We start from the raw sequence: 26608 nt of genomic DNA on the forward strand, positions 1-26608 counted from the left end.
AGGAAAATAAGGCTCAAAAATCAGAATCAAATGTCATTTTTACAATTTACAGTTTACTTCATTGAAAAACGTATGTTCGAAATTGTGTCGCCATCGCAAAAACTTTGTTCATTTAACAAATTTTATGAATTAGACATTAAATAAGTATAACTAACTGTAACTCCTTTTAATTCATAAAAAAATGCCAACTACGTCGAAGCGAAGAAATCGAATATGCGACAGTTAAAGGGTATCTAAGGGAATGCTCAAGAGGAATTTCGGTAGGTGAAGACGTCAAAGAAGATAGTCTAACAAGTAGTATTGATAATAGAGTTCTGTTACGTTTCGTTTCCCACCGAACTTTCTCCTTGATATTCTAATGCCTCCCCCGACTTCCTTCAACCCTCACATATTCACCGTTCAACTCTCAATGTACTTTCCCATATATATCCATTTATAGATTAAAATGAGTCACCCCTACGCATGCAAAACTATAAATCTCCTGTCTACTATATTGCGCGTTCCTTTGTAGAGTAATGAATTCATATAACATATCAGTTATAAAAGTGGTGCGAAATACCTTCATATTTTTCTTGAGAAACTTGTTTATTACATGCATTTGTTTGGATTTTTTCATTCTGATAAGCATTCGTAAAGGTTAGGACTTTATGATAACCATTCAAATCAATTTTAAAGCGTTGTACCAAATAAAAGTTCCAGTCAGGTTAAGTTTCATAATTGTCATATTACGCAATTTTGTTCTTATCTGCATATGATAACCATAAACGACAAAAAAATGCATGTTTCAAAGACTATTTTCATTTATCGATTGCATATGATAAATAAAATAATATAGATATGACACATGCACACTAAAAAGAAGATGAACCGACTTACAGTATCGATGTGCAATAGTTACAGTTTTTCCTTGATACGTACTCTAGTTGTGGTTTCTTCTTCACACGCATTCTTTAGTTACAATTTCTTTTTCACACGTACTTTAGTTTCAGCTTCTTTTTACACGCACTGTCTTACGAGTCACATTTAAATAAGGTTACATTCAGAATAAAAAATAAACTACACTTAGAGCGAATGTAAGGGCAGACCTAAACTGCCCCCTGGCGGCGTTCTCGCAAACTACTGCGCATTCTTTTAGCGCATTACATACATACATTTTTGTCACCATGTCAGTTTATGTAAAAATGGCGCGAAGGAATGTCGAAAGTGTCGAAGTGTTGCAAATCGCAAGGAATATACACGGATCTTAGCACGCGACAGCGAAGAGTTTATGTACGCTGGAGGCTGCGTCTAAGAAGCAACAACTTTACATCCGTGAAAATACAGATCAACCACGGGTCATCCTTTAAATCTATCTGTAAGTAGCTCGAACGATCCTGTTACTGCAGTAATGGCGACAGGTCGTATGGCGAAACGTATCAAGTTTCCACCATGATGATTTGTCGAGATTCTCGGAGTAACGACCAAGTTGGAAAGTATAGTCGACGGTCGAACGACTAACAAGAATAACGTTTTACGGAAACTTACACGGAAGTGATCGGGACCTTTGCACGATTACGTTCGTCGAAGTGTTCGACTCAAGGAACTCCGCGAGAGGAAAAATTGAATGGCCATCGCTACCCTTGTATAGAGTTTCCCGATAAAAGAGCGAGAGTGACGAAGAAAGGGAACGAAAAAGAAAAAGAAAGAACGACAGGGATGAGGGAGTGAGAGAGTACAGCGACACGCATTTCCGCGGCGGGGGAGGGGGAAGGAGCAATGCCGTGACGGGGGTTAAACCTAAGGTACGATACACACGAGGCAAAGTCGCGGCGCGCCGCGCAGTCTCGACTCCGATTGGCCCATGAGAAATCCGCGCCAACGAGCGGAGACCAGTTGAGCGCGAGACTCCGAGCCGAACGGTTGTACGCACGGACGCAGCCCGGTGACTGAATCTACGATACGATTTCGTACCAAGCATTTCGTAACATAGTTTTTGCCCTTAATCGGAAGTATTCACTGTCATATTTCGCTATTGCCTACTCTCTGAAATAGTCGGATATATTAATACAATTATTTCGAACTTGTGACAAGTGACACGTAATCGCGTATGTGGTGATCGATTGTCATCGAGTCTAAACAGTGACTCTGTGGATTTCTCAAGTTGGCGTTTTGACGTTTCTCCGAGGGAATTCGAGTGGCAGAAAGCATCGTGTCATCCGGTATCCACCGGTGAGTCGTTGCATTTCATTTTTTATTTACACGTCTTTCCTTGTATTTTAAACCGCGATCGTATTTTTCTACGGACGAAATGAAGTGTCTTGAGGGTCTCGTATCGCGGTACTTTGCGGGTTTCTTGCGTGTATCGATGCACGACATGGAACGCGTCGCAATATTCTTTTTTTCTCGATGTTCGTGCGTCGAACAGGAAATAATGCGAAGACCTTTAACAGTTCGGGCAGCTGCCACCGACAAGCAAGAAAAAAACTGGTCCGGTGTTGTGCCGGTGCGTTGAAATACCGTGGCTGTGGTGTCTGGCACGTGACTAGCCGACTGCTTCCGAGTTACCGCGATTACCGATCGAAATTTCGCTGATTGTTTCGTGTTCAGTTTTGTTTTCTCTCCTCACACTGGCGTGTTATACGAATTCCTTAGCTGTAGACAGCAAGGTGAACGGAAGTGGATGAGATAAGCGTCAGACAGACGGAAATTTGGCGGGCGTTTGAAGTGCACGGTGTCTGCTGTTTTCGTTGAAGTTTATCGGTCGAAAATTAGATAGACGCCGTTCTTAGAGAGCGTCTGGCGATTTGAATTTCGTCTCGAACGTAGAGATGGATAAAGAGAGACACGGTGAACGTCTGGAATGTTTCTCCGCTCGTCTCAAAGCGGTGTAATGTTCAGATTAATCGAGTGGCTTTGAAACGTTTTACCTTTGACGATGATGCGCCTTTATCGTGAAAGCGAAATTGCCGAAAACGTTTCCATCATATAAGTGCACAATATAAGTTGACGATTCTTTCCAATGATTTGTATCATCGATTATACGGAAGCATTTTCTCGCGTTGGAAGTTTTGCCGAGATCGTCGTGTCCGGCTATTAGGTTATAGAACTAAGTGCGCGCGGCAACGTCTGTAATTATACCGTGAGCTGAGCAATTTCTTCGTGCTGGCCTATATCGTTGACGTTTAATTTCACTCGTGTAGTCCCGTCGTTACAACATGTTAACTTTCTAGCGTGAAGGTGAAGTGCAATCAATAATTCGAAAAACAAATTGCTGTGGAACGATTTTGAGACAAGTGTCGGATAGTTTTCGTTTCTATGTGTTTTCCCTTTGTTTTGCAGTTCTGTTTTGGTTTCTTCTAATCTGTTGTGTGGTGTTTCGTAGAAATCCTGCGTATCTAGTATTCTCCGCACAATAATTTACCAAATGATAGTACCTGTAAACTAGTCGCGAGATCTGTTGCTACAATTTTTTGTACGATAATCGGTTGGCTTGAATTTTGCTTGTTTTTATAACTTATGACCTGTAGAATTTCTTCGAAACGATTTTAAGCTATGCATCTGGTATTTTCGTTCCTATTTGTTTTTGTTGTTCTTTTTTGTCCGTGTTCAGTTTCTTCTAATCTGTTGTGGTAATTCGTGGAAGAGAAGTAATAATTCTAAGTACTTGGTCTTCGTTGCGCAATAATTTACGAAACGATAATATTTATGAATTGGTGACAAGTTTTACTCTAACAAATTTACGTCGAATATGATAAATAGTCGATTTCTAGGATCATGCATGTTTTCGTAACAAACTAGTTTTTATACGTCGTGATTTATGAAATTTCGCTAATAATGTTAAATAGTACAAAAAGACTATGGTGATTTTAAATGTAGTAATCGTAGTGATCGTGTTCACTGTAAGGTGTAATTGATATTTGTCTGAAAATCGACTTGTTAGTTATTTTTATTCGAAGTTGTTTCTGACAAGAAATTATGATTCTCTTATTACATATTACATCAGGATATTTTTAATTGAAAAGTCAGTTTTTGAATTATGAAGGTATCATTCTGTACCTTCATGTTAACACGCGGTATAAAATTATCGCGCAGTTATAACAGTGAATTATTGGAAGCAAGCAAATAAATCTCGTATTAAAATTGTGATTGTCATTGTTATCAGTATAGCAGGTTGTAAGAATAATTCTGAGGTATAGCTCATTTAATCACTACATGATCATTTCTTTTTCGAATATAAGCCTACTCTGATGGAAAATCATAAACGGCTTAAAGTGATTTCTGACTGTAATACGTTCTTTTAATTGACAATACATTTTCATATCACGATACATTATTCCGTGCATTTGTGCCAGGAGAACATAAAATATTGCGGAATGTATTAAAATACTAAATTATTTGAATCACGCGAATAAATTCTGTGTTAAAATCATGATTAGTACTGCCACTCCTATGAATATAGCAGTTCGTTGGTATAATTCTGAGATATAGCTCATTTAATCGTTACATCATGAATATTACAAATTTGCCTGCGGGACTTGACACGTTCTGTACTGTATTTATTAGCAGGATGCAAATAACTTGAATATTCTAATATTTTGAGCAACGTGCCGTCTCGAATCTTTCTCCAGTGAGTCATGAAATCATTTCGCCAAAGTTGTGTTATATAGTGAACAAAAAATAATACATATTGTGCTTTTATAGCAACTAAACTAACAAAACTGCGAATGCTAATACGTAAATATGCAGAAATATATAAAATATATATAGGTATGTTAAAATGTATAAAATTTCCAACATACTGTGTACGTAATTCGTTTCTTGGCTGACCAATTTAATATTGGGATATTGAAACACTTTTCAGACATTACTTTATTTATGACGAGAAAAGGAAAAACCACCATGTCGATAAACTGGTTTTTAAATTAACTTAAAAATACCATATCCATACTACGGAAATTAAACAATAGAAACGAAGTAATTTAAAACAGATCAAAAGAAAAGAACAAGATTCTAAACAACATCGTATTCTTTTCTCTCTTTCGAAAGTCGCTTCGTCGCGGCACGGCGTTATTCTGGCGGAAAAACTCGTGACAATTAAGGAAGCTGGCGAGAACTCAAACATTTGCATAACGTCAGATTTACGAGAGTCGTTGCCTCCGCGGAATTATCATATTTATACGTTACTTAACGCGGCTCCCGTGTATTTCACGCCGAAAAGTTGCCGTGAGCCAGAGCCCACGGTGGTCGACAACGATAACTTCTCTCGCGATTAAAAGTTTCCAAGGCTTGTCTCTCGGAGCTCCTCGAAACCGAGTAGTTTCTGATATCGAAACCCGTGGCCGGGAAAACAGAGGGGACACTGCAATTGGTTCGCTCGGATGCTCTCATAAGAGGGGTAGATTCTGCGACGAGAATCGATGACGAAATTGAAACTCCGGTGAAACAATGAGACGTAGAAATCGTGATGCAGGAATAGAGGGAAGGTAAGGTGCGTAGAACGGAGTGAAAAGTTGGAAAAATCGAGTGGAAAGTAGGCCTCCGATGGAGCAACGTGTCCCGGGGAGAAGCGAAGACACTGACGAGATCGATCCACTTTGTCAGCGTGAAAGACGGGGGTGGAACTTGAGACACGGAGGGGTTGGCCGAGTCCCTTTTTAAAAAGGAGCCAACCAAAGGGAGCCTGCCGGTACTTTCGACCGCGTTGAAAATCTTTCTCTTTCTCTGGCTCGTTTCAATAGATTCCGTGGTATATACGTCTGGTTAGGTGTTTACTCGCGATCGTAAGGAGAGTTTTCTCGTGGACTGAAAGAATGAAACCCCCTCGGCGAATGGGAATAGAAAAAGGTGGATGTCGTTTAGTGGCGCGTGGGGCGTGGCGATCTCTATTTCGAGGACCACAGCTTCTCCCGGTAAGCTTTATTGCATAAAGAAGGCAAAGTTGCCATGAATCGAGGTCGCAAACAAAAAGTGTAACGTCGAACAGGGTTCGTTCCAGTCTGTGCATCGGTGCTCGCATTTTTACCGCTAGTCCGTTAAGCCGCTTACTTATCTCCTTTATCGAACCCTATTAGGGCTAACAGGAATATCCGTTCCTCGATAACGAAAACGCTCCGTTTATCGGTCTAGGTAAACTGCACACAGTCTGATCCGATCTATCTGATAAACGGCCGACGTCGATCACCGCGAATCTCTCGATCGATCGTCGAGATCGTTTTAATTGTTTCTTCTAGATGATCTTGATAGGTTTTCTGGTTTCCACGGAGCTTCGAGATGGTTTGGAGATTAGTCAAGCTATTTGAATTTGAATTTATGCAAATCGAGTTACTTGACTTTGAATCATTTAATTGAAGACCTAATCTGATTTCAAGTGTATATAATGAAAACTGGTGCTATTAGATTCAAAAAGGGTAGTTTAAAAAAAGTTGGTTTAAGAGTTAATCAGCAAGCATAAAATGACATTACGTTATCTATCGACTGTTATTCTTATCAAGTCAAGGAATAGTTGGTAAAACCTCTATCGCACTTAAGTCTGTCTGTTTAGAAAAATTTAAATTTTATTTATCTATCATTAAAGTTTTAGAAATTAATGTTTCAGAAATTACGTGAACCTATGTAAATGGCAGATATTTCCGTTTGAATTAAAAATAATTATATGAAAGATGTGAATGTAAAAGCGGTAATAGTAGAATAGTTTCAAGTTGGTTAAACTCCGAAAACTTGGTTAATCAGGATGAGGTTTCTTTGGGTTTGTGAGGTGCAAAAGATTTTCTGTGCCGATTATGCTGGACAGATTCGTATCTTTGTCGCGTATCGTTACGTTCACCTTCGGACGACATTTTTTTAGTCTCGTTCATTAAACGCGGTGACTCATGACGTCGGGCTCGTTATGCCTCGTCATAATTTTCTCGAGTACTCTGAGATTACGACGCGCGATAAATCCATAACGGCTTAGGAATTCGTGGCTATTCGTGGGCCTCGTTTGTCAACCATTTCCGTGCGCTTTGTTGCCTGCTAAGTGGCTGAAGAAATCGGAACTGGCGCCGTACTTAAATTTCTGGTTTTAGCTGTGATATCTGAAATCTCCGAGATTTCATATACAGATCTCCATAATTCTTCATCACTGAACATCGTATAACAACAATGTGATTATATAACTCTCTGTTGGGAGTTGTATTATATTGTATTGGATAAAGTATTAGACATTTTGGAATATTCGTATGTTTATTCAAATTAATTTAAAAATATCGTTTCGATACACGACATCTTTTTATGTTATAGAATGGTGTATATTTGACTTATTTTTACTTTATACATACACCTACGTATATACTTACATACAAGCCTCTGGAAAATCAAACTGATCAACTGCACCCTTTGTTAATTACCCTAATCACATTATATAACTAGAAGATTAATATTCAATTCCCAATAAACAAATTACTCAATGTCATAAGTTGGTCGCGAGGGAATTACATAAGGAATAGTGATTTCCAAGATGAATTTAAAAAATAATTTGTAATACCAGCAATTTATATACTTTTCAATCTATGAAATTGATCAGAGTGATTTCTCAACGGCTCGAACAGAAGCATTCCGTTCTATGAGAATTTCTAGTTTTCTCTTTAGCATAGACACTTACCTCTAGATATACGAATCTAAAATATGTACATACACTTAAATATACTTTACATGGATAACTGTAATTTAGATAACAGGATAAAGATGATATGTGCCTTCATAAAAGTCAACATCATTTCTCTCTAAAGATTGCGTACACATTTTTAGTCATTTCAAAGCAAATACCTTAAAACCTTTCGTTTCAACACGTTCATTAATTCCGACGTTAATTCATTATCCTGCAATCTCCCAATTCGTTTACAACCTTCCAACTCATTCGCAACTATCTTCACCAATGTCCCCACGATTCTTCGATATCCTTCCGGAACACTAACTCCACACCTCTGTAAGCCCACCCATTTGCCTGCCGTTCCTCGAAACCCCGGAACAATAGCAAAATCGAATCGAAACTTGCCGCTTAATTGCTCCCGACAGAATTCGGCCCGTGCCGGTCCTAATCTTGTTTCGAGTTTCTGAAAACACGGTAGCCCATCCCTCTCCGGTCCCGTGAAACATTTTATGCAACCATCGGACGCACAATGGACGTCTCAATTCCTGGCCGATCCACGAGACGCGAAGTTTCGCTTGGCGAAGCACGCGGCGACATATTCGTGGGGTTCTGTCGACGGAACAAAATCCATTTGTCTCGCATCGGGCCGGGTACCGGCCTTAAAAAGCCTTTCCATCTCGCCTCTTTGCCCGTCTCCGCTCGACGGCCGGATGAAAATTACTCGTAACAAGATTTATTTCATTTAAATGAGGATGTGCGCTAGGCGCCCGGCTAGAGACATTCCATCTCGCTTAGTCGTTCTTTTTCTTCCAATTTTTTTCTTTCTCCAATTCTTCCTTTCTTCTCGTTTTTGTTCACGTGGCCGCCACCGGTTAAATAACGCGGCCGTGCAGTCGGCCATCTCGAAGGCGTGAAACGAATCGTCCTTTAGCGTGCTCTTTCTCGACTATTAGAGAAACAGGTCGACGATCGATCGATCCGACTTTCTCCCCTCCTCGATCGGAATATGTCTGTCGATAACAGGCAGATTTCACCCCCGTCTACTATCCTGCCGCGTGTACGCGAGTCTTAAAGCGTGTAACGTGTTTCAGCCGAAAGGACGGTTAGAAGGCTGAAGCTAATTTAGCTTCAAAGCGTCTCGTTGCTCCATTCGACTACACTGGTTAAGAATTATATCTATGTTTCACTGTGGTTCATTCAATTACCAAACTTTCTCTTAACCCGGCTGTCCATCTATTTCGCATTTTCTACACGCAGCTCACACGCCAGGCTGGGAAAATTTGTCCCAGATCTTTCATACTAGCCGGCTTACCCAACACCCACTACGGAGAGCCATAAATCAGCGTCAGCCGACTCGCGTTCCGGCGAAACCTCGGAATCATTCTCTAATAAGACGCCTAAAATAACCCGCTAGTGAAACCTCGAGGAATAACGCGATTCCGCGACTGGAATCCAAAGAGAACTTATTAGATCGTCATTTCCACGAAAGAAGTAGTTCGTTTCCTTCCATTATCGACGTCTTCGATCGAACTTTCGGATGCATCGCGTGCCAGAGGGACTAGGTAGTGAATGGGAATCAACTCTCGCCAGTGGAAGAACGTCGATACGTGGCATCCACTCGAGGACTCGTCTTTTGCTCTTACGTTCTCAAAACTTTTTCGTTCTGATCGCCTGTAATGTGTATGATGCATGCTTGGATACTTATTAAGAGTGACGTAACTGAGAAAAGTAGATTTTCATAGGAAACGGTGTAAAATAGAAAGCTTGAGTTGGAAAATTATGAATTACTTTAATAGCATTTAATAGAATATTGTCTATGCGTATTGGCTATTATCAGAAGATGGATTAAAAATATTTCGAATTTTACTATTTTGGTTTGACACATTATTCTGGTTATATAATACAGTGAGATTCATTAATTACGCTAGAATCGCTAAAAGGTTGACTTTGTATAGAAAAATTGTTTTAAGCAGCGTAGATGAATTTTAATAAGCAACTAAAATCTAGTAATGACTGTTCGATCAGCGTAATAAATTTCTACAAATATAACTTATATATAATCGCCTAAAGGTATCCGTCTATATTTCAAATAAGTATGAAACGATTCAACGCGTATCGTCGATAATACATGCAACACGAGGGACATGTTATAACAGAATAGCCATAAATCCAGTCTGAGAAGGTGCTGGCATCTCGTCGTAAAAGAATACCTACGTAAGAGGCGTGTCGGGGCGAGGCATCAGGGCGCACGTTTTCGAGCTATATTCCTGCGTTTGAGCGAAAACTTTGCCCGTATAAGTCGACGTTCGCGATCTTATAAACCTGTAGCCGTTGGATGTGTTGCGACTATCGTTAGGAATCGGGGCGGTGAATATTTCATAGCCTCAAGGTATTGCCCAGTCAGTGGCGGCAATTTGTCGTTGCCTCGAATTCGCGGCCGGTAATCTGCATAAATCGGCTTGTTACTCTCGCGGAGGACTTTTTAAAAAAGTAACTCGCCTGCCGTCGGAAGTTTGTTCGAGGAGCTTCTGAGTTACGAGTGGCTGTTCGTTTGCTGCGCCTTGGAACTTTTCGTAGCAGATTCGATCCGGCAAGGAACACGAGGGATCAAGGCGTTTGTATCGCCAGTCGTATTTGAGTTACAGATCTTTCGGGGGAATTTCATTGGCCCGGAACCATTGATACGATTGCCTGCGAGTAGTTTATCTGTTCTTTAATCCGGGTCTCGATCGAGAGATCCCGTCCGTTGTCTAGGGTCGCTTTTTGTGTTTGATCGAGTACAAAGCAGTTGTGTTAATCCTGTCGACCGAATGAAGAAAGTAGATTGGATATTATTGACAATGAACTACGTTTTCATGTAGTTTCGGGTCATTTTTCAACCATCGTTTCGTTTCGGGAAGCTGAACCTTTTTCTCGGTTCTTTCGAAACAATTTGAAAACATTAACCGTATGTTAACATTAACCGGAATGGATATTTGGTTTGAACAGAAACGACTTTAGGATGGCCGGCGATGCTCTTATATTTGTATGAAAATCAAGCGTTGAATTAACTGCGCCATCTCAGCAGGACGGAACTATTAGACGGCAAACAAGCGGCGGACATTACGCGCGATGGCGCATAAACGGTTCAAGAAAATTGCCTCGTCGAAAGTAGAACGGTGTTCCGCTTGAGATTTCGATACAACTGGCTACGAATTAAAGAAGGCGACGCAACATTGTGTTAGATATAACTTCCAACCGTTAATCCCTTCGGTACGAAGGGTGTATAAACATGAAGAACGCAGGTGAAAAATATATGTTATACATATATACGTACTCCCTGTTTTTTTTTATAGAAGAGCAATTTTAAAATTCAGTATATAGTTAACCAATTCTTTATTGAAGCTATCTTTCCATTTTTATATAACTTTAATATTCCATACGTGCTTTTGTCGTCTTGAACATTTAAAGAGTCTCTCTTAAAGAATTTCCTGACTTGAATATTTAAAGAGTCTCTCTTAAAGAATCTCCTGACTTTATCACTCGTTTTTAAATTACTTGTTCTTTCGAATTCTGGTTTTCAACTATAGAAAGACACGAAAATCAGAAAAATCTGAAACAGAATGGACTTATCGCGTTTGCTTCCTACGATCTTCGATTAATTTATCATATTTTTCTCGTATAATCATCAAATGTTTACGCGCGTGTAGCTTTTCTATTAATGAAAACTGCTTTGCTGAAAGTACTTCAGTTTCATGTGTGACGTATCGAAAAGTTGTTGGAAGCTTTCACGAAGAACGAAGGAAAAAATGGTTCTTTGAAATCTTTGTAAATTTTCCCCTCGTTGTTTGCCACGTATGTAAATGTATCTCGAGTTTCCTGCGACGATCCAGGAGCCTCGATTTCTTCCCCCATACTTGGGTCGGTCCCTCCGTTCGAAAAACTCTTCCTTCCGGCGGCCTTTCTGTCTCGACCTCTCGATGCTGCATTTTAGACGCGATAAAGAGCATAGGATGGAAGATCAGCCGGCATAAATTCGCCGGTGTTGGAGAAGGGTGCCCGTCAGATCATCGGAGTAGATCTACTTGGTGCAAATTCGAGGCTCTTCGGTGACATCGATTGTCAGCGCGCTTGTCAGCCATACTTTCACCAGGACGTGGCACGTCGAGATGGGGACAATCCCCGATCGAAGAAACAGAATCTTGTTTTCCTTTTTGTCTTCTTTTCCGTGTCCCACGTGACGAGACTAGTCGACATCTGTCGCGTGTCATACGGAAGGACACGTGTCAACGCGCTCGTAAACGCTCGTCAACCAAATTTGATCTCTCTGGTTTGTACGTCTGGTTCGAACTGTTCGTCGTTTTCAAAAATGGTAGGAAATATGTACAGTTACTTCGAGAAATATTCGGATGGTAAGAACATTTGAATACCTATATTGTGAAGTATCTAATTGGGTCCTAATTATCGAAGAATTTAGTCGAACCGAACTCCGTATCGCTAGTTTAATACATTTTTATTTTACTTTTATGTACAAAATGTTTATATATATAATATGTTCATTTATTCCGAGATAAAGATATTCGTTTATCGGTTTATTAAATTTTAAAGTAATTTAGTAGAAATGTTTCTTTAGAATCACCGATATAATTGTAATATTTAAGAATACTCCAGCCACGAGAAAACGTAATATTGCATCATTAACTGTTGATGAATTGACATAGTTACATTATCACACGGAAAAAGGAAATAACCTAAATAAAGTAAGAGTGGTACTCTAGAACATTGAGCAAGATAAATTTAAAACTCACCAAGCTAATTTAAAAGCCACTAAGATCAGGGCTAACGAGATTAAAGTCGAAAAAAAAACAATAGTAAATACGCAGACGACTAAAGAAAGATTAGTCGTAAACCGAGTTATATCATTTTTATGGGAACAGTTAGACTGCGAGCCTGGCCAGGTGGTAGGTTGGTAATTAATTACAAGAACGGCATAAACTACGACATTTTCCAGTGTTATACGTATGTTCTGTAATTAATTAGGACTCAGACGTGCACGTGTGAGACGAGGCATCTTAATTAACAGGACTCTGCGTCGCTTTTTACTCGACCGCGTAAGAAGGCAAGCGACTGTTATTTAGCGGAGACGTACCGTGACGCGGCTTTTCGACCGGATAAAGAGCTGGTGGCGACCGTAAAAGACAGACGCTCGAGTGTTCCAAGCCGCGTGAAAGCTATTTGTTAAGTCAAGAAAAGTTAAAACACGGGTGAATTGCGGTTTACGCGAAATTTGCGTGATCTGCGGTTACGAGCTACCTTTCATTCAGCCCAGGATCGAACCGGTCTGCTCAATTTTTCTGCCTTTCTTCGTGGTCGAAGACGTGGTTCGAGCTGCGTTCAAGGTCTGATAGACAGAGATAAGAGCGATTTTTATGGGCAGCACGTTACGAAATTCGGAGGTTGGCCGATGTTTGTCACAAGAGATAAGATGTTAACGTCTCTTTGTATCCTTCGAGCTGTTGAAACCTTCCTTTCATGATAGTTTTTGCTCGATAGAGTGGAAAGTATAGGAAGTAGGTATCCGGACATTCGAAAAGATCGTTAGAATTGTTATTTGGAAATCTTGTTGGATATTTTTTAGAATCTTATTTAATATTTTAACATTATTACAAATGACGAAAAGACACATGTTTCGTTTCAAGACCAAATAGGAAGATAATTTTGGCATGGGACTGATTGATAACATACTGAATTTTAAAACTGCTGTTCCATATAAAATGTTTGACTTGTCGTGCTCTTTCTCTATACTCTTCATTTATATAAACAAATAATATTTGTTGATTATTTATTTCGATAAGAAGTTGGCAATTTTCGTTTATTTATCTTAAGGAATGATAGGAATAAACTGAAATTTAAATTTTTATCTCCTCTTTTATTTCATTTCAAAGGCGAAGAAGAATCGATCCTTCTCTTCATAAGTATGATCGATTGAAACAAAAACCGATCAAATTACAGTGAAATAACTATTAACCGAAATTTTTCCAATTTTTCTTGTACTTTCGATTTAGAATTTATTCAAAAGAAGCAACTTTCAAATTTTTCTGATCAGAAACGGAGTTCTGCTCCTTTTTCCGATCTGGTTCTTTTCGACAGATAACACGAGTTTCTCGAGATCTTCCTCTCGCTGAAAGTTTCACGTGCAAGTTGTCGAAACGAGAATCGAAGTTCAGACGGCACTCGTTGAGTTGCATCACGTTTCGATCGATTGCTCGGCGAGTTAACGCGCGTCGGCCGAATTATAACGACGGACGCGTACGCACCTTGTCACACGGTACGCCGATTTCTATCGGGAATTCTCCGTGTTTGGTGACACACAAAGAGAACGTGAAAGGAAGAAAAGGAGAGAGAAATAGCGTCGGCATATCGTCAGCAGACTTCAAACGCGTACACTCATACGCCGCGTTTCTCGCATTACTTGCACCATAAAATCTCGAAAGAGGAACCACGGGGAAACAGGGCCACCCTGCGCGTTTTACGGCAGCCGATTTGAATTTTAAATCTTCTACCCGGCTTTTGCGTACTTCGCTAATTTTCAGCGGCATCATCGCGTCCGCTCAGGCTCTACCGGAAAAATAATTTATTCGACTTTCTTTTTTCGCCGGTTTGCAGATCGTACGCTATTCAATTGCCGGTAGTACGACCCGTAGTGAACGAGGGAAAATGTTTCGAAAGGGATTCTTCGTTTTCTACCAACGAGTTCGCGATGCGTTTCGTGGCGGAACCAGTGAAATAGTGATAATTCAACGATTCTATATGTTCGTTTGTATCCGGAGAAAATATGTTGAAACGGAGGATTAAAATACACTGCGTTCTGTAACGTGTTGAATTATAAATCTTGTTAATTCTTTTATACGATATTCTTCGTAAAATCATACCTGTTGGATTCATTTGGATAATCGCGTAATTGTTCGGATACATTTATCCCTCCTGCGTTCAGATATCTTTCGTAACAAATATCGCATTCGGAGAAATTGTATTTCGCGAGGTGAATATCATAAGTATCATTTTTAAACTTTGTTTCGAACGATGGACTTGATGAGGTATCGTTTAAATATATTTTACGTCAAGTTTTATAATGAAAGACACTTTCTATGCAATAGTTGCAGACTGACTTGAGAAAGCACCTGGTATGTTGCAACAGGTTGATTCCAAACCTACCCTAATAACTTACAGTATCTTATATATAGTTGGTCATAAAGGTACTTATTAGATTACGTTAGATATTTTGTATATTTTATTTAAAATCGTAAAACCGCAAGAAGACTGATATAAAAGACATTTATTTCTGACAGATATTTATTGCTTTATGTTACAAGCATAGCGTGAAAGTTTGAAAATAAAGTATGACGTTATACTATATTTGACATCGTTTCCCGACGCTAATTTTTAGTACCAAAACTTAATTACTTACCTTTATGCTTTATCAATGGCATATTCCTCGCCGCTTTTTCACTGTCGATTCCATTCCAACAAATTTTAAATATTTTATATCACAAACCTGCTTCACAGACTGCGTTTAAAATATTGTGCCAGTCAAATATTTTTACGATCAATTGCATCAATTGTATCAGAAATGTATATACCATTCGCTTTTTTATTTTTATCAAAGTCTCAATACAAAAAAAAACCTGTTCTATTCTCACGTACAACAAAAAGGGACACGAATTCTATTTAGTCGCAAGTTACAAACCGCGCATCCCGTCTATTGATTTTTCATCACGGGACTGGAGGAACGAGCGCGTGTCTGTGTGAATCTCTTTTACCGTGGCGCATTCCATTTATAGATTCAAATGGAAACACCCTATGAATCTCGAGCGTTCGTACTCGACGCATCGTCGACGTAATCGTCCAGCGCAGCAGGTACCCCCATAAATTTCGTGAACATTATTATTAATAAAAGCAGGGCATAAAAGCGACCAGGACGTTTACCTAAATTTCCCCGGCGTTTTCAGCGGCGACGACAAGTACTGTTTTTATCGGCGGAGCTACGCCTGTTTTCCTTCTTGCTCGTAAAAACAAGCGTCCCAGAAAATCATTCGAATTCATGCTCTACCGATAAGGGTGGAGAAAAGAAAGTGCGTATAACAATCGTAAAAGAGAAAAATCGGACCACGTAACGAGCGATGGGTGTAAAAAGTACATACTCGTTAATCGTGATTGACAAGGATTGGTACCGGTGTTACGCGACATTTAATTGCTCGAAATGACGTACAGCGAAACAATACGTGTAACACACTTGTTCTATGGGATTGTGTTCATAAAGTATAATCCGCGTGTAAAATGGTCGCAACAACCATTATTTCCGAACGGGCAAATCCTTTTTACCGAAACTCGCTGTAATCCGTTGATTTATGCTCGATATTGGCGTTAAATAGTTCGCGGTTCCAATATCTGCTAACGTCGTGAAAGAACACAGTGATCTCTTTTTATTCATCTGACGTGTTTTGATTTGAATTGATGGGAATTTATATCATCGCGTATTGTTAAAATTCTTTTGTGATACTGATTTTCTAACTGAGTCTTGTCGAAGTGAAATATAGGAAATTCCAACGCGGATTTCAATTTTCGAAGAGTGGTTAAAACAGTGGAAAAATTTGATCGGATTAAATTAAAATCCCGATCGAGGGGAGAATTATATAATTTTGTGGTATGCTGGAAAAAAAGTTCAGGCACCATATCTCTATAAACGAACTATCAAAGTCAGCACACGAGTAACAGAAACAATTTTCTCCGCTTGAAATTCAGGAACTAAAAATTTCTTCGTATTCTGAACGTTATGAAACTCTTTTGAAGCATCGCGAAAGCTAAAGAAAACTATATTCAGGGAAATATATCCGGAAGCAGAGTCGACACGGAATGACCTGTCTGACATTCGAGGTTATAAGAAAGGAAGTTCCCTTGCTGTCATTCTCGATCTAGCCGTTTCAATCTCGTCGGAAGGGGTACGTCTTCTTTCACGTGACTTTCTTCTTCTTTGGATGATAAGGGGAGAACAAGAGAATTCGTCGACTTCACTTCGGTTCTTTCACATTCTCTCCGAAGGCGAGGTTATTTCGTGCAAACTCTTGTCGTGCGAAAGCCTTCTCCCTCTTCCTCTGGCCGTCTGCTTAACCTTACGGTGCCGCGATCTCCCTAGAAACGCCTCTAAACTCTCCGAGATTCCTACTTTCTGCCGTTCTTGATATTGATTACGTTAATAAAACACGCAGGGTAAACAACGTAACCGTATAAGCTTAGGGAAATTTCGCCTCCTAAAAGTATAGTATAACGCCGGCGAAAAATGATCTCGAGACATTTTATTTTGGCTTTTCCTGCAACTTTATTAAACTACATAGATATATGGTGGGCAATTGATACGATAATGTTACTGAAAGAACGAATTACGATTCAGGAGTAATTATTTTTGACTTAATGCTCTTTGAATTATGCTTATTAAATGGATTGTGCTTATTAATTAAAGTATAGCTTTCGATACGGATTGCATTTTATGGTACACATTAATGTTGAGTAAGGGGGTTCTTTATTCGAGAACAAATAAATGCGGAAATAAGGCTCAAAATCAGAGTTTCGATAGTACACTTTTATCAATTTTTTGTATTTTATATAAAAATACAAATAAGAACCTTTGTCTCTTGATTTTTTACACGTGTACGTTTACAAAAGTGTACATCACGTACAGACTCTAATTAGAACACTGGTTGGATTAAGAAAAGACGCTCGATATTCCGATTGTGAAGAATATAACCACGAATTTCAATGAACATTGGTCATAACAACGGAATATTTTCTGATAACTACGCGTATTCATAAACAAATTGGTTTCTGCTTAACATTAGTAATAATGGATTTCAGATTTCTCGTTTTTGTGATTACTTAAAACACGCTATAAACGTGCATTTGGTAAAATTAATGTTGACTTTTATTGAGATGGAAACATAATTATACCCATTTATTTTCATTACACTTCAATTATAATTATTTATGTGCAGTATATTGTATTTAATATGTCACGTAGTTAGGTAATTTTAGTATTAACATGTATGAACTGTTCTGAAACCACTGATCAACTCTATAAATTAAAAGAATACGCAAGTAATAATTTTGCAGATATTATTTAGTAAAACGTAGCTTGAAATTTACGATAATTTATTCCACTTCTTTATCGTAAGTAACTGTACGGTACTAAGCCATTTATCTTTTAAGAAGTACAGTCATGCACACGGATAACGAAATTAAAAATTTATAAAAAGTGGAGTTCATCAATTTGGTTTCTGAGAAGCTCATATATCAAGACGTAGGCATTTGCTAATTTATTGAAGCTATTACTTCGTACATGTCTGCTTTTTCAATTAATTACTAGAACATGGGAAAGATATTTCTGTTGAACTAAATCGATATATGAAAGCAAATCGTTAGAGAATATACGGTAAAATCTTATATCGATAGACATCTATATTCTGCTCTCCTTAGTTAAAATATCTTGTCTAATAGTTTGTCATTTTTAAAATATATTTAAATGCTAACTCTTTTTACCCTTGAAGTACAGCTATATCATAAAGACTGTTATAAAATTGGACTAGACGAAGAAAAACAGAGATTGCATAGAGAAAATGATAGGACGTCAATTTTCTTTAATTTCGAAATGGTACATAAGCCATTTTAAGAAGGGCAGGATTACTTTAGATTAAAAATTGAACGAATTTATAAAAATGATAAAACCATCTTGATTTCTGAGACTTATACAAGCATTCCTTTGATCAAGATCGGATGATCGTATCGGCATAAACTTTTACATTTCCACTAAAATTTTCGAAATCTTCGTTTCACGAAAAAATCACGTTTTAACAGACCACTCGAGTCCTCTGTCGTTTATCTAGCATTTCCTTCTCAAAACGCGTTGGCACAGCTTGGTCGTTAAAGTTGGCGACACCCTGTATAAATCTGCTGAACAACACGGCGATATTTTTCTCCGCGAGGTGTGCAGCGCCGTGCTTGATTCATGAATTCGCTCCGATCATAAACTCCAAGGTAATGGCGAATAGGATACAAGGTAATAAACGGTCTTCTATCTTGAGCAAGGGTCAGACAAGTTTCTCCCTTTTCCTCCCCTTCTCTTCTATCCGCGAAGACGTCCTCCGACGCGTTTATCTATTCGCTCGCGAGTCCTCGTGCGTAAAGTTAAATTGGCCCGGGGAACGACAAAAGCGTGTAAACCGACATCGCGAACGAAACGAAACAGCGAATATTGTTAACGACTTTGTCCGCTTCCGAGCACGCCCCGGCCGATAACATTTTCATTTTAATACGTTCGACGTAAATCATCCGGCCGGCGACTTGGATGAAATATGGAAATTTCGTACGCACCTCTTCCTCTTGTCTTTTTCGTCGCATTTCTTTTTTCGAATCTTCTTCTTGTCCCTTCCCATCGGCGAGCCATTATCGGAATATAAATTCACCGAGTTCGTTCGCTGTTTATACGCGAGGCTCAAGCTAAACGCGCAGACGAGGAAAAATCGTGCAATACCGAGGGAGATCGCGAAACACACGCTGCGCTTGGGACCTTTATATTTTACGTGAGTTCTGACCTCCCATTTGTCCGATTTCAGTCATGCGACTCGTCCGCTCTTTCATACCTACGTTTTCTCGTTTCTCCCTGTTCGTTGATATTTTTTTCCCTTTCTTTCTTCTTTTTTTCTCCCTGTTTCTTTCGTTTGGTCCGTATGCTCCGATTCGCGCTTCTCCGCGGCTCTCTCCGCCACGCCGGGTCCAGCTTCCATTTAAATTCATTAGTCCATTCACGATTCCTTCTTTGTTCTTGTTTCGCCCGCTGCTCGACCCTTGTCACCTATTCGATGAAGTAGGTTGTAGTTCTCGGCCTTCACTCCACTCGAGCCTCGTGCATTTCATTGTAAGGACCTGCACAAGCTTGCCTGGAAATTCTCGCCGATCGTGATTTGCACTGAACTTGCGAGGTGTGCTCGGAATGGTGACCTATCTCTGCTTTCTTTTTCACTCAGGACTCGAGGGGATTCGTTGTATGGAAAATAATTATAATTCTTTTTAAGAAAGTTGAAGAGAGTTCCTATTCTTACATTTGGTCTTTAGAAGATGTGTAGCGTTATATAACGGCATAAATCGGAGGGTGTAATATTTTAGGGAAGTAGAAAAATATTACGTTATTTATTCTTGATTGAATCGTTTCCGTAATTTTGCTTCAATCCTCTAGTATAGCACTATATAATTTAGCGATTATACTTGTATACAGTGTCTATTCGAATGGTATGGAATTAAACTAATATTATTCGTTTCTTATAACATTTCGCGGATTCATGACTATTTTCAAAATGTTTATACTTCCGAATTCATCTCGTATTTTATATTAAGATACTTCTTGGCAACTGAATAATATAAAAGTTAAAAAGTCATCAAATATAGATTTACTATATTCTTCTCGCGAAATCTTTAATTTCTTCTTCTTACAACTCAATAGAATTCCACTTACAAAAAATTTTAAGTCTTTCCTTGCCACGAAGCAATCCCCAAAATTTTATTCAACCGCGACACAAGTTTCGCTCGAGTCTGAAGTCTCGAAGCTAATTTCCTCTCCCGCAAGCTAATTCAAGTCACTTCGCCAAACATAAAATACCTCGAAAAACCGTGAAGTCGGAGGAAATACACAGGCTGCAGACGTTTCGGCCAGATTTATTTATCCCCGCCTACCAATCGAAACGAAAGGAGACCACGGTTACGTCCTCGTTCCTTTAAATTTAGTCCTAACCTCTGACAGAGGCGTCCAAACGGGAGAAGCATTAATAACTCGGTGACGACGGGCGGCCTTCGAGCGACACTCGTCGGACATCGTGCGACGAAAATGTTCGTCGATGATCGCCGCGGCGTTTAATTTATAGAGAGAAAGATGTGAAACGAGGGAGGAAAGGACCGCGCGGCTGCCTGGTCCATCGTGGCAGTTGAATTATTCATGCTTCTGCCATTGAACCGATGATAAGGAGGGCTGAATAGGGAGCCGCAGATCCTCGTAAATTTCAATTTACAAAACTGTTAACCGTCCGACCATGCGTTCGGTTTTTACCTGCCTGCGACTCTCTTTTTTTTTGGCAATCTCTATGCCCGCGCGTATGTATAAAGAGCGGTACACAAAAATCGTGCGATTCTATCAAGGAAGAAAAAGGCAGAGACAGGGCGAAAAAGGAGAATCGTGACCCGGTGATTATGCAAATATTATGAAAAACAAACCGATTTAAGGGCTTGTAAGTTGCCACACGGTTCGCTTTGCTAATTTCTAGTCACATAGAGTAAGGCAAAATATTATCCAAAAGATATTCAAATTGGCGTGTAAATTTTTTGCTGCGCGAGAGAGTCGGAATTAATACAGAGACTATTGGAAACAGCGTTCAACAAATATAAATCGACATTAAAATGTACGTGTAGATTCCTTTCACCGTAGTAATTTCTCGAAATTACCAAGTCCCGGTTGAAGATACTGGACCACGGTTAAATTCCATTCTCCCGAAAATCCTGACACGAGTAAAGAGGTCCATTTCGCGATTTTGTTGCACTTTTCGCCGAGCACTTGCTCGGCAACCGGTTGCGCACCGATTTTCGCCTCGCCCTTCACGCATACAGTCAAGCGCCATCGATCTCTCTCGCTCTTTCACGGCTGTCGTCGTGTACGTGCACGTTCCGTTCCACCTGTCCTGTTTTACCGCGTTTCCGTCGTGTTGTACCTATAAAACGAGCCCTAGCTGGCTCCCATGGGGTCGTGCTAATGTTCGCCGAGAGGATGAGGAATGCCTACGCGTGTACGGGGAACCGGCACACAGCCGCGTGACCGCTTCCATGCCTTTCTGTCGATGTATAAATACGTGGATGTGTTTCGTCGTATGGTTGCGTATGGTTGTATGTGGATAGATTTGAGAGGCGTGTGTTAGCTTGCCCTATAGGGGGTATTTCGCATACCTCAAGCGGTGGCTTTTCTTCCCACGTTTTGAGGGGTGAAAATGTGCCCCTGGCGAGCAGGAAGGGTAGGTAATTGTTTTGCTCGAACTATTCCTGTCCTCGTTCCTCATTCCTGCGAGGCTCTTCTTGCCATATGACCCTCCAACTATCTCCCTCGCGGGTAGCACCCTTTCAGATATGGCGGAAAAGGCGCTGGCATTAAGTCGTTTCCCGCAAACGGGTATTTTTTCCCCCTTTTTTTCGGCTCAATTTTTCTTCCTTTCTCTCTTTTAGTGTGTTGAAACGTCTTGCTCTCTTTTTACCTTCCTCTCTTGCGAAAAGAACTTACCTGCTGCTCGATGACTGGTGTGTCGGGGGAAATGGAAAACACACGCGCTTCTGTTCGCTTTTGCGAGCCCACGTGTGCTTTTCTCCCTTTCGTGGTCGCTGCCTTTGAAATTTTAGTGTTGTGGATTCTCTTCCTGTTCTTCTTCATCTCTTTTATTTTCTGCTAGCGTTTTTCCCTTCTTTCTTTTTTAATTGAAAATACACCGCTTTGGAGTTAAAAACGCGGGCACTTTTGCGTGAGGTGGCCTTTCCGAGCTCGCTCTCTGATGCGCATTGTATATCTTGAGAAACCTCTTGCGAACGCACTTCATTTTTTCGTTAAACAATACTCCTCTGTGTCTTTGGTATATCGTTTTTGATGAATGGTGAATGGGCTATGTTCTGCATAGAAATTCAGTACTGAGAGACACGAAAGAAAGGAAGACGATATAATATATGTCAGCATTTGAGTAAAGATCAAATGATTTAACTAACGCTAAATATGCTTCGCATCTGAATTGGTACTTTCATGTAGGAGAATAAGTAATTCAAGAAATTGTTCGAAAGCTTCCATACTAATTCACGTGAAGCACGTATAGAAAGTCAGAAATCGATCGGAATAAGCCAGTCTCTCGTTAAACATGACTCACACCGTGTAAGTATCTTTTCATTGCAAAAAAGACTTTCAGTCAATGAAATGTATTTGACCATCAGAACATAATCATTTATTAAATCATTTTATACGATGACTAAACTGTTTCGTTGACTGAAAGTTTTCGCAATGAAAGGATAATTTAATTTCCAATCAACCTCATAGCAATTCCTCCATCTTTTACAATCGTTGAACATCCATGTTTCCAAATTTCTATTAGTCAAATAATCTGATGCCAAATAATTTAAAAAAAAGAGGTCTAATTTCCGATTAACCCTATAACAATATTCATATTATTTATTATATTATTATATTTGTCAAAATTTACAAACGAGCGACAAGAGGCGAAAAACTTAGGAACCACGGCATGATCGCGGCTTAGTTCTTCCACTCGAGTCGCTAACAAGGATCGACATCCTCACGAACCGCGTTCTCGATGGTCGCGATGAGCCGCACAACCTTCCATTTGACACCGGGGGGTCAGCTCGTTCGACGTACACAGCCGGCATACGGTATTTGGCATAGCTCGTGGCCAAAAGATCCGCCGCTGCTTTCGGTATGTATGGCGGATAGCCTGAGGGAGATGGAAAAGGATGTCAGGTTAAAGGCGTGTGCCCGTCTCTGATACACGAACACACACACACGTATACACCGCGAAGCCTTCTAAAATCGCAGCGTCACAGTCGCGATATTTATCATAATTCACGGTAGTCGACATACTTTTCCCCGGGAAGCTCGTGAAACGAGAATTTCACCGTCCTCTATCAGCCCCTACTACCACCCCTGTCTGCTTTCTGTTCCCTGTCTGTTCCTCCTTCCTTTCTTCCGCGCTATCTTTCCTCCGTTGCTCGGCTGGCCGCCTCTATCTGGCTGATCCAACCTCTCCTGGACTGCCTGCACGGAATAAAGAATAAAGCTGCGAGACCCGTGGCTGATCGCTATCTATAGCGAAAGAGCGCATCTCCCCGTCGTTGTGGTCCCGGTACTCGTGATTCTGTACGTACCACGCCGATGTATACAGGGTGTATTGCGATTCTACGTCCGCGTACACACGCCTCCCGTCCTGTCGAGGTATTTAGGGGAAATGGAAGTCCCGTCTCTTCTTCCCTCTTCGTTCTCCGTCTTGTTTTAAAGTTGACTCGAGACGAGCTTTGTTCTTTATCGTCGACTGCCGCGATAATTGCAGAAGTAGGTCTTTGTGTCTCCGTCGTTTTGTTCTACTTTATCGCCGAGTAAACGCTCGGATATATTGTCTGCTGATGTAGTCGTCGCTAGCTAACGCGTTCTTGACTATCGGTGACCCGTGATAGGCACTGCACGTGAAACTTTAATTAGGCAGAAGGTAGTCTTCGTTGTATTGTCGAGTGAGATAAATGGATAGATTAAGAGACTATTTCTTTGCTTTTGGCTGAGTGCTCTACCGAAGCACTTTCACTTAGATTTGGAACTCTGCCAGAGAGCTTGGGTACTTATCTACGGGCACAAGTGTCAAACCCTGAAACTCTGGGCTAGAAACACTGAATTGGACACTTTAAACTTCCTTTTGAAGTATCAAAAATTTCTGATCGATTTCGATAACAGACAGACTGACAGAGGATACTACGCTAGTGCATACGGAGATTAGGAAACTGTTGAAATCTGACCTAAATTCAAGATTAACCGTAATCTGATTCAAACTGTAACTCAAACGTGACTTAACCTAGTTGAAATCTAAACTAGAACTGAAACCTAACTCAAACACAACGTCACTACGTTGTGCTATATACTACAAATGCACTACGTCGTGCATTTATTTTTCTTCGTCAAATTCGGCTCAAATTATTTGTCTCCCATATGAAGACAAGAAGAGTTAATAAACTCAAATGTTACAGCTTTCTCGTGTCATACAATCGTATTTTACACAGGATAAAAAACATAGATGTAAGAGATATAAACCCCGGGTGCCAAATATTCGTTCCGCCCATAGAAAAGAAAAAAGGGACCCGTTATTTCTATCTCTTTCTCGACGAAGCCATTTTCTCGACACGACATCCTTGGCCTATGCCTCTTATGTCTATAATAAAAAACATTTAGATCGCAAATCGATCAAAGATTGCCTGAAATCAAAATTTAACTCTCCTTTTATTGCCAATCAAGATTATACAAATCTCAGCAGTATGGTGTATCACATGCTCTACGACTACAATTTGTATGTAAGTTGTATCAAAGAAGCTAATCAAGCCGCACAATGTACAACCGTAAAGCGCATACGTCACAACACGAACAACTCCGCCTTCAGCCTCGTTAACTAAACGTCGTCTACCTGACGTAATCTCATTCAAAAAAACTACACGACGGAATTTCAGCGCGCGTGCACGCGTACTCATTTTAACACTCGATAAGCGACATAATTGATTAACAACGAAACGGAAACGTGCGCATTTCCTGCGCAACGGTTCTAGGGTGGTTCAAGAGGGAGGATGGCAGCAACGTGTACGAGCAACGAATTAGCAGCGCTTGCTAATGCACCGGCATCGTTATCGGCCGGTGAATCGAGATTTGAAGCACCCGGTGAACCACGACGAGGCGCACGCTCGCGCGCGCGTGATCGATCGTGCTTAAGTGCAACGAACAAATTTGTTCTTTGTGTGCTGAATCATGCATCGATAGACTCGTGATACACCCTGTATACAGCACGCGGCGGGCACACGAGAAATTTGTGTGTTGAAGCGCGCCACCGTGAACGTACTCGTGTACACGTGCATTTTCCCCGCCAGTCGAAGATAGGCTGATCTTCATCCTTTATCCCCGGATAGCAGCCTGCATTATTTCCGTGTTGAACCATGGGAAGAGAGGGCTTTTCAGGGCTAACGATGAGTGGCTTCGCGAAGTGCATCGACGTGTCTGGGCAACTTAACGTTCCCGGTGAAATATGTTTTTCTCGTTACACCCTGACGAATGGAATTTTACATATGAAGGAATGGTTAGTAGATATTGGTTTGGAAATTATAGATCTCCGTGCTACATCTAGGTAGTGTTTAACGTACTCGGGTAAGGTTGTATGCCGGGCTCGATGTCAATATTTAATGCTACTCTACTTCCTTATTTTATGGAATTACATTATGTATAGGAAGCTCCAAGAGGTCAGGCTCATCCATTTTTTGTTAATTTTATAAATATATAATCTCATAAATATAGCACTGCTATTCGATTCTCAAAAAACAAACGATGTTTCGTATGTTATCCGTTGAATTGTAGAATTGAATCCGTGATCTTGTAGAATTGTGCTAACTTTATGATATAAATATAAGGATCGATTCTCAGGATTGAAATAATGACTTATACGATGATGTAGTAGAATATAGAAAGTATTACAATCTTTCGCAGGTTTATGATTATGACTTCGAATATTCCTTTGTAATGTTTCCTTTTTTCTTTTCCAAGTAAAAGATCGTTTACTATAAAAATAAAAATTCTTTCTGACAAAAGAACAAAATTATAGAAGTTTAAATAAGAAATAAAGGACCGAATGAACGACATATTCACCACGCGTTACGTTCCACTTTAGTCACTCCTATTCGCCTTCATGATATTATCGACATACCAATAAATAATCGTTACTAATATGTCTATTTTACGCCGTGACATTTACTACGTGATTAAACTTTAGTGCCGTTAAAATTTATTGTTCTTTACTATAGGCTCGACAACGGTATACAGATATATACTATTGTCCTTTTTTTCTTCTAAAATTACCTCATTCCAACAATAGTTGGAGAAATTAATTAAACTGACGGATATCCAGAATTCTCAAATGAGCGCGTACATCATGAATAACGCTTGATACTGTATATTACATGGCATAGTCAGCTTAACGTCAAGTATTACTAATCCGCTGCTAATTAATCAAGTTCAGTCTACTCGAGAACAACGAAGCATCGAAAGGCAACCACACGATTTTCAAAGGAAACTCGGTCACTGAAGCCACAGTACAATAACTCTCTATCTCGAATCCGCGATTTCTGCATCCATCTGCGACCGTTCTTATCTCG

General features: G+C 40.0%; 1 protein-coding gene across 1 annotated transcript in view; it reads left to right on the top strand.

The window, feature by feature from the left end:
- Positions 1 to 1600: 1600 nt before the first annotated feature.
- LOC126873690 (protein slit) overlaps positions 1601 to 26608 on the top strand; it is a 629391-nt gene continuing 604383 nt past the window's right edge. Inside the window, exon 1 of the mRNA XM_050634802.1 lies at positions 1601 to 2208. The gene's annotated coding sequence lies outside the window, so the exon portion shown is untranslated. The remainder of the gene's footprint in view (positions 2209 to 26608) is intronic.

This window comes from Bombus huntii, chromosome 15 (assembly GCF_024542735.1).
Source record: "Bombus huntii isolate Logan2020A chromosome 15, iyBomHunt1.1, whole genome shotgun sequence".
Taxonomy (NCBI): domain Eukaryota; kingdom Metazoa; phylum Arthropoda; class Insecta; order Hymenoptera; family Apidae; genus Bombus; species Bombus huntii.